Genomic DNA, 10,462 nt, shown 5'->3' on the forward strand with positions numbered 1-10,462 from the left:
CTAATCCTCTTCCACCACCATCTGTAGACCCTCATGCGAATGTACTGAATTACATTTGCCAAAGAGTTTCTTGTGTTGGTTGTTTTGATTTACAGTCGGTGGATGCATTGTAAAGCAGTATTATAGCCCAAGTCTAGTAGCTGACATGGGGATTTATGTGGTGATATTATGCAGAAGAAAACCATCAATATTCATCTAGATTCCATTAGACTGGACTATGCAGGAAACGCAAAAATTCTACCAATTATTTAATATTATGTTATTTGCAAAAAACAATTGCTGCTTTGTAGGAAGATAATGTGTGTAATGTGAAGGCAATTCCTCTTGTATATAAGTTCATCTCCATCTTCATCATGGTAGTTATTAAAACAGCCTCGTCTCATCCTGTAGATAAGGAACACGCTGTGTGTACTGTGCAAGTCTCGTTGTGCTCACTGAAAACAAAACAATGCGTTCAATAAAGCACAGCACAAATCCAGAACTTGAGGGAACAGCCAAACCTTGTAAGGACACTTTCCCCAACAGGCCAACAGCTGCTTTGCTATAGGTGGGGGGTTTTAATTATTTTCCTTTTAAAAGTGTTACAGGAAAAAGAACAAGGATTGGAGGAAGAAATCATTATGCAAAATCCAGTGAAGCCTGTAACACAAACCTCTCCTCCATTCTGCTGTCTCTTACCTTTCTCACATTTTTTTCTCATAGTCTCTTTCCAATCAATTTCTATCGCTCTCTTTTATTATTTCTCATTCCCAATGCCCTTTTCTATCCAGGGAGAGAAGAGCATTGCTGATATGAGAACAGGTTTCTGGGATCTCAAACATCCTAGTTCTCCTTGTGGCTCTAGAAAACCTTTGTCAACTCTAACTTCCCCAAACACCTCAATTCCACCACAGTAAAATGGGAATAACAACAGTTTCTAGTTCACAGGGGGATTGCACAGCTGAATTAATTAGCACCGGCTCAGTGCTTTGAGATTCTGGATAGAAAATTCTATCAAAATTTCAAGCATTATTGTGAATAATAATTAATGTTTCCATGACATTTCTCTGTTTTCCTTTTTCACGCAAATCATTATTTGTTTCTTTATTCTTCTTGCTTAGCTCTCCCTTCACTTCTTTTTTCTCAGGTCATTCTTAGTTCTGTTACTATGTTTGCTTTAGCTAATGGACCAAGCAGAAATGTTCTGAGACTGAGTCTCCTCTGTCTCTACTTGATCATGGGGGAAAAATCTCACAAAATCTCAAATGCTGTGCTTGGCTGGAAACAACAGGGACCACGGCATTCAAAACTGGGCAGTACCTTTGAGTCCTGCCCTCTGAAGCTCTCATCCCTTTGGCCCAAAGGGATGTGGGGAGGATTGTAGGTGGATGCAGTAAAGCTGATACTTGTGGCCTGTAAATCTGTTGGGGAGGGTTGGTGGCAATGAGCCCTGCTGTGGAAAGAGGGAGAAGTTTGCATGCTGTCTGACCCATCAGTAGCGATGAATCAAACTCAGAGTAAGACTTCGGAATTAATCACAACATAAGTGTGAGGATGTTAAACAAGAAAAGGAAAGCAAAAAGCCCTGCACCTCTTTCTTCTCTTGAATATAAATTTATATATGCTTATTAACATTTTCCTAAAGGAATTTTTGTTTTGCTGAACTGTTGGAAAAAACTCTACCCTTTTGTCCCCTAGGAAAAGCACCCCTCTGGAAAAAGAAAAAAGAATCATAGCTGAGCTGCCTCTTTTGGCACTGACAGAGTGAGGGCTTCTGAGGGACCCACAAATACCACAGAATGCTCCTTGGCTGAGCCCAGGATGGTGGCAAACTTGCAAAGCAGGAAGGAGGGACCAAGACAGCAATTACAGAAATGATAACAAATGTAACTGTAGAGCAGCTCTGCTGATGATCTCCAGGCTAAGCCAGACATGAGACCCGGGAGGGAGGGGACCAGTGCCTGGTGCAGGGTCACATCCATTCTAGGCTTCTGCAGCCCCTCTTGGCTTTTCCTCATCACTTCAGTTCTGTTTGATTCTTTTCTTTTCTCTTTTGTGCACATGAGAAATAAAAGCAATTTTTTTTTCTATGTCATTTTTGTGGCTTCTGGCTTGTTTCTCTTTCCTTCTCCTTCTTTCTCTCTCTTCCTCCACTCCCACAACACTTCACTCTTCAATAGATTTGCCTTGAGGTCTCTGGGAAGTTACATTTGTTGCACCTGGCACCCTTTGGGCACCGTGTAAACAACATTATGATTGTTAACATCCACCACGCTGCGTGATGGACGGCACTGCACATGCTTGCAACACCCTACAGCACAATCCAGCCTCTGAGCCCCCAGCAGCCACCACATGTTCCTGTGCATTGCCAGCAGGACTCCCTCTTCTATTGATCTCACTCAATTGATTCCCAATGATCCATAACACATCAGGTATCCCCAGGTAGTTCAAAAAATCAAAATGCTATTGGGTCGCCACAACATCAGAAAGATGTAGGGTAAAACCCAGAGCCTCCTCCCCCTTTAATCCCATTTCCTCATAGCCCCAGCTGGGAGGCTCTGTCTAGGTGAACTGGGGAACAAAACCCAATGTAAAGTCATAAATTACCCATTCTCCAAGCTATTTGTCATCCACCTAACAAACAGCTGGGCATTATATTCTGGTATGCTATAAACATACCAAATACTGAGGTATTCAGTCAATTCCTCCTCAGTTAAGCATTATTTATACAGGAAGTCCTATACAGTTTAAGATCATGGAGGTGGACTAAAAATGTAGCAAGAAGTCAGGCTAGGCCAAACCCATTTTGCTCCGACAATTTTTAGTCATTATAAAATATTTTCATAACTCCTCATGAAAGCCAGTGGGCCCCATTTTCTGCCAGTGCATGTGTATCTTAAGGCAAGCCTGCCATAAGTGCTGTCATGAAATCAAATACTTTTGCTCATCAGAGAGTTAAAGAGAAATCAAATACTTTTGCTTATCAGAGAGTTAAATTGCCTTTTGTTTATTTTCTATTTTTCCCTTGCAGTATTAATAGCATAGGCTGAAAATCCCCCAACAGGACATTTTCTGTAAGTGAAAGTCAATTAATTGAAATCCAGACAGACTGTAAAAGCAATTCAGTTTTCACAATACTGCAGCAAAACTGCCTGGCAACTCTCCTGCAGTTGTAGGCCTCAAGTTCCCAGGGTTTGCTGCCTGCGAGAGACAGGCCTGGGATGTGATGTAGGGATAGGCTTGCACTCAAAATTGGAATAAAACTGGATTCCCCAATTCTGACACTTTTTATGCATCAGAATTCTCTTTCTCTGCCAAAGTTTCAGTGATAAGAATGAAAAAGCAAATGGATAGATGAATCCTAGATGTTAAATTGACTGGAATAAAAGGAAATTATTAATGTATATTCACTGTCAGAGGTGAAAGACAGGCTAAGAATCACCAGATAGATGTGTCAGACAAATGCAAAATGGATCTTCAAAATTCATCCTGGTAAAATAATCTTATAAGAATGATTTTGAAACTAGCATGATTATATCATTTGTATCACAAAATACAGCCCAGAGATCTTTGCCCTGACATTCCTGTGTAAGTCTCCATAACTGGCAGTAGAACTACAGCAAAACTTTTGCAACTTTCAAGAACTTATATATCTTGCAAAAATAAATACTTGCATGAAAGAGCTATTTCCACCATTCAAACTAGTATTATGTTCCTTTAATAATTCTGCATAATCAATGGGAGTTTTCTCAGTGTGAAAATGTTATGTGATAAAACTAAAAAGAGCACCACAGTCTGTCTCCTAATGAGGAAAATGATATTGTGAAGGTTTATACAACACTAAGTAAAAAATCCTCTTTATGATTACTTGGACAAGAAAAATAAAGAAAAGTTTGAACATTCTGAGATGATGACAACCTTCTTTAAATACACTCTTTAATGAGTGTAGGCAAGAAAAGATAATACACATCTCAAGGTATTAATTTAGGTAGCAGATGAATATACTGGGCACAAAATCAGTACTGAAAAACCGTAAGAACCTGAGGAGGGGCAAAAATGGAAGAACAGCAAACGTGACATCAATGGAAAGGAACAAGGAAAAAGACCATCCTGAAAACTATAATCTAGCAAACCTATACAATGATGTTTGTGTCCAAAGAAAAATGCTTTAAAATATTAAGGGAAGGATCCACTTGCTAAAAAAGTAGCAATTAATGAAGATATGCCTTGTAAACAGTCTGTATATAAATTTTTCTCTTCTTTAGGAAAAAACTGGAAAAATCCTCAGGACAGTTAACTTACATGATTCAGGCCCTGTCTGCAGTGAAGTAAAGAATGTTTGCATTGGCAGCATTTCATACTTAAAAATCATGATCCAAGTACAGGCAAAAATCACAAGATACATTAGAAATAATGTAATTTGTATATAACAACATTTTGTATATATGTATATTTATATACATGTATATAACATAAATACAAAAGAACTTTTATCTGACTTCTAGTTTCAGTGTTCTCAAGACATCTACAGCTACATTATTAATGTAATTAATTCCTCTGTAAGAGCCAGAAATTTACTTCTAGTGAAAAGGAAGCATCTCATTGCATCACAGGGACCTTGTGGCTCAGTGCTTTTGGAAGCAGCTCAAACGTCACAAGACCTGGAAATGGCCCAGCAACTCCTGGCAAGGCGGACAGGGCTGGTCGATACCAAAACTTATCAAAGGTTTGGGTGTTTTCTCCTGTGTGACATTTAGTTGGAAGATGCCATCCAAAGCCTATTTGATAATTTCAGGTTCAAAATTAATTCATTCTGTAGTAGCAGCTTGGAAAGGACTGTTTTCCACTGATTCTTATCCATGTACCAGGAGAACCCCTCTTGTGAACCTTGGCTGCTTCTTGCAAGCCCTGTCTCCTGCCAGGCCCTTCTTTCAAGATCTCTTTCTGTGCCTTGCCAGCTCCTCCCCAGGCACATTGACCCCTGATGTTGCTCACAATGAGGAATACAGGGACTCTCTGTAAACACTGTTCCTCCTTCTCTCCTCCTACCCTCCCAGGTATAACCCCCCACCTGTTTCTTACACACACTGGGGAGAGCATCCAGCACCCCACATTGCATGCTCAGGTACTAGTGGCTTCTCCACACTACTCCCTTTCCCTCACACATTCAAAGCACCTTCTCTATCCTTACTGTTTTCATTGTTCTTCACAGTCTCCTTTACTAAGGAACAGAAAATTTCAGGAAGGAGGCAACATCTTTACTACAGGCACCCTAACTTTTTTCTGCCATTTGTAAGCAAATGCTGACCCTCTGAAACTGCAACCTTCTGTGGCTTCTGACCATTGGGAGAAAAGCTGTAGGGGACTGTTTTGAAGGGTTTGTTTGGTTTTTTTTCTAACTCAAAGAAGATAGATTTAGATTAGATTTTTAGGGAGTAATTCTTGACTGTGAGGGTGGTGATACGTTAGAACAGGTTGCCCAGAGAAGTTGTGGATGCCCCATCCCAAGAAGTGTTCAAGGCCAGGCTGTATAGGGCATGAGGAAACCTGGTCTAGAGGGTGGCATCCAAGCCCACTGCAGGTGAGTTGGAGTGAGACAAAATTTAAGGTTCCTTCCAACCCAAAACATTCTATGATTCTGTAATGACTTTTAACCTGAGACTAATTTCAAACACATCCTGTTGAACATCCACAAAAGGAAGACAAACAAAATCTACACAGAAAACTCAAATGGACTGAACAGGCTGAAACTTCACACAGGTAGAGAACCTCTCTTCACAGAAGAAAGAAGCTTTTTTTTTTTCCATGTTAGTGTCCATGAGAATCCTCTCTTAACCACAGAGCTGCATTTAGAATATCCTTAATACACCAGCAATGGTTAGTTACACTGCCTAATCAGGCAGCTTCCACATATATACTTCACAGACTCATATATGAAAGTCAAATCATCATTATCAAGCAAATCAACCCAAAGCCCCCTATTCTCATGCTGCTTTCTCTAACATCAAGACCAGTAGTTTTTAGTGTACACTTTTAAAACCACTAGTTTATTTTTAAGGAAAATGCTTTTAATGTAACTGGGAAAGGTGAGCTTATGGACAGAGATGGACTGTACTGGCAGCTATTCTTCTAATGCTTGCTTTTTGTTCTTACTCTTTGCTAATTGAATACAATTGAAAATCATTTATCTAGATATGCTTCATATCACGGAACATGACATAAAATCCAGGAATCCAAATTTTAACCAGTAACATCTAGCTAACAGTTAGCTGTCTAACCCATCAGGAAAGTTTATATATCCTATCTCCCGTCAAAACTGAGCAGAAATAGGATAATAGCTTGCTAATGCTACCAGCTAAGCCAACCTTTTTTCTCAGGCCAATACAGTCCACAGTCAGAAAGTTCCAGACAGACTCTGCACAGAATCATTCTCCTTAAAATGTCATGAATTGCCTGTTTGAACTTGAAAAGTCCCAGAGAAAAAAAGAAGAGTAGTACAATATTGAGCCAAAGCTACAAAGCAGGGTACCCAAAACTTAGTAAGTGCCGGAATACAGGAAGACTGCACAGAACTCTGCAGGCAACGAGCCAGAGGGAACAGGAGAGAAATTAAACCAACCTGTCATACTTCTTGCTCTCTAACTTGGTAGTCTATTAGTAACAGGGTAAGATTAGCAGAAGGGGTTTGCACCATCATGAACAGAAACTCCTTGTACACGCCCTCATCCACCTTTGTCCAGCAACCCATTAACATCAAGCAAGTATAATATGCTAGTAGGTTAAATTTCCTAATCAACCAGGATGTGAGCATGTTATAGCTACTTAGTATTCAGTTTGCTCTTTAAAAAATGATTTGGTAGAGAATCAGGCCCTCCTCTCCCTCTCTAGCTGACTCTCATCTGATTCTAATTCAATTTCTCTGCCTATTGTTTATTTCACCGCTCCCCTGTGAAGTGTCAAATGCTGATGTTCCGTCAGCCTAGAACTGTCGTTTATATTTGTCATTCAGTCCTTGTTAAAATATAAAACAGGACTGCGCCTGCCTTGGAGCGCTCTGCCTGGGAATTCCCTGTGGTAAAATTAGTCCATTTAGATGGAAAGTTTTGTGTCACTCCCCTGTCTAAATTGGCAGATCTGGCTCTTTTGCAAAAACCAATAAACTGTGAACCTTGATGCATCTGTCAATCAAACTCATCTTTCGTGAGCAAAGCCAGATGACAACAAAAGCTGGGCAGGCTCCTCCGATTGGTTCTTCTCATTTAGGCATATCAGGAGGCACCTGTCACTCCTCTGGCTCAGCATCATGCTCAGAGGGACTCGATTCCCAGAGAGATGAAGCCTTATTGGGGGCTGGGTTGGGGCTGGAATGGGAAAGGAGAAAGGGGGAGTTTACCCTTCTCACTTTTAGTACGATCTGCAGCTTGGCTCCTTCCTCATAGCACTGGTGGGAGGCAAGGAACTGGCATCCCCTTTTGTTCTGAAAATGCTTTTTTCACAACTTAAGCAAGCACTTTGATTTCCTAAACTGCAGGTTTTCTGGTGGCTAAAAGGAGCAGTAAATATGACATGCTATATCCCTGGGGCTCTAGGAACTAAGCCACAATACCACAGGAGAGACAGGACATATTCCAAACCGCTTTCCAAAGCTGCTGTGCCACTGTGCCTATCTGGTCACCCACTGAGGAGAAGCAGAGAAAGTATTTCTACCTCTCTGCTAGGAAAGAAGGGGTTTGCAAACTGTTTGGATTTCAAAGGAAGTATTTCATGTATATATATATTTCATATGAAGGCATAAAAGAGGGAATAAAATGGCAGCAAAGATCAATAGCTCACTCCACCCGACTTGACAGGGGCTGGCACTTAGGAGCTGATGATATTCTGGGAACAAACCCCAGAGAGAGCAGAACTTCATAGGACATCTCAACTTGTCCAGTTTTCACTGGAAAATTCTGAACTCTGCTGTCTGCCCCAAAAAAGGAGGCCAAATCTTTATTAATTTTTCCTTTTGTTTTCCAAAAACTGATTTGAAATTATTTTTTTAAGTGTACTCATTTGCATACTTGCTTTAGGTTGCTATTAAATCAATCAAGGAACTTCCACAGAACTGTTGCTTGATGGTGGATTTATGTTGCCTCTTAGGCACCCCATCACAAACCTCATCTCAGGTACCTACATTTTTTCTTTCTACTTTTTTTTGCTCAGAACAGCTCTGCCTTCATATGTCACTTACATTGTTTGTAGGAATCATTGTAATTATCTTGGCAAGGCAGTAGCCAAACAGTTCTCTCAAAATCAGAATACAGTACATGACTATTTCTCACAGTTACCGTGCAAGCCTCATCAAAGTTTTGTGCTTTTGCTCCAAGAAGGATGTGCGATAAAAGATTGAACCTCAGCCTACCTAAACAGTTGTGAGTTCTTTTGGTTCTACCATCCGGCGTCAATTACAGGCTCAAAAACAAAAGACAAAAAGCCTAAAATCAAACTGCAAAAAAAGCTCTTTACAACATTAAAGCTCATATCATTACTCTTACTTACTGAGTGTGTGAGACTTGCCAAACTGGACAAAGTACAGATTTTCATGTGAGATGAATCTGGTAAAATATTGACCAGGTGATACCAGTCAGCCTTCATATACACACCTACTGGGCTACACATATAAGGTCAAAATACAATTTGTACCTCAGTGTCTGAGGTCTTAAACAGATTGCTAAAAGACTGGTTTTAGCAGGCAGGTTACAGAGCACTGAGTGAATACACAAAGTAGCATAGCCACAGGCTGTAATCTTGGAAAGGAACATTGCAAACTGTGACTATGAACCATATTAATCTCACCTACAGATCCTGAGACAATGACTCTGTGCCTTATGCACTGTACACAGTAAGATATCATTCCTGTCCTGACCAGCTTACTTATCATTAGACAAAACTGAAAGGGAAAGTGACTCATTCAGAGCTGCTCACCTGATCATTGACAGCAAAGGAACAACACATAAATCTCACCAGCTCTGCCAGCTGGAACCTCCTGCTCTTTATGCAGGCATGGATAAAAGCAAAGGGAACTATCATCAATTGGTTTTTTTGTTTTGTTTTTTTTTTTTTTTGTTTTGGCTTTTTTTTAACAGATTCTTGAGAAAGTAAATGAAAGAAGAGATTATAAATTTTCAACACAGATTTTCTACCTGCTGCATCATTTTCTGGCAGGGGAGTACATATATGTAATACATAGAATGTCTAAGCAAATGAACTGGAAAACACTGTGACAAAAAAGAGAAACTTTAAAAAGCTGTTTTGTGGAAATAAAGTGCTATCAAAGAGCACACCAATAGGCCAAAGAACGTCCATAACGTTTTTAATAAATTTCAGTGTTTCGGGAGATATTCAGCCAAGATTCCCAAAGGCAGCTCTCTAAAATGTAACTCATACTCAAGGATCTAACCAAACATCACAGGTTTCCCAGAATCACCGAGAGCCCAGCACTTTCCCTGTTCACAAGCGTCTTTTCTTGTTCTGGATGCACGCAGGAGTGGAATTCCTTCCATGATTTATTCCCATCCCAGGACTCTGCTTTGTAGGTTCACTGCCCAACAACTGCAAGATACTGGCCAGTATTCTGAACTGCATAATCTTTTATTATTTGGTTTCTCCTTTGTCAAAATATTCCAGAAGCTCAGTCTCTGCAGTTGTGACCAGCTCTTCTAAAGGGTTCAAATGTGACCTAGGTATGTAAATATGTACAGTTCAGTATTTTTACTACAAGACTTTGAAAAGTGTTTGGACGCTCAGTTGCACATTATACAATGAGTTTTAGCTTTTTTGAATTTTTTTGTTAAAGATCCCTGAAAACCCATCCATCATTTTCATGTCTATCTACTCATATAAATTAATTCATTTATGCTTAACTTGCTCTTCTTTGAAAGTTCTGGGGTTTAGGTTGATTAGGAAAATTCTCACCCTGTTTTTCTACCAACTAGATTACATATTCACCATTCAACTTCCTTTTGGGTTTTAGTAGAAATCAAAACAAACTTAAATTATACCCTGTGCTCCAACTATTTCATTGTGCTTTCCCTTCTGTCTGTATCAGCTGATCACTCTCACTAGATGTAGATATTACTGTCTGCAGCAGAAATTCTCTTGCTGCTTTATGTTTGTACAGCAGGTACCATAGTGGGCTCTTGGCCCCCTCCAGAAATCTTAAAGAGCTCCCACAAAATAAACTTTGAACAGCAAAATATTTTTGGAGAAAAGGCCACCAAATATCATTGTTGTGAAACATTCAGGTGATGTTGAATGTATCTTCTCCTTGGAGGTGAATTCTCTGAAATTACTGCCTTCCTGAAAAATCCTGCTCTGGGTCATAGTGCCAGATATGAAGTTTCCACCAAAAGAGGGGAGAGAGAGTGGAAACAAAACTAAAAGTAACTCAGAACAGTCTTGATTCTGGAGAGTTGTCAGTCTCTATCAATGTCTCTGATATTGT

This window comes from Molothrus ater, chromosome 8 (assembly GCF_012460135.2).
Source record: "Molothrus ater isolate BHLD 08-10-18 breed brown headed cowbird chromosome 8, BPBGC_Mater_1.1, whole genome shotgun sequence".
NCBI classification, from domain to species: Eukaryota; Metazoa; Chordata; class Aves; order Passeriformes; family Icteridae; genus Molothrus; species Molothrus ater.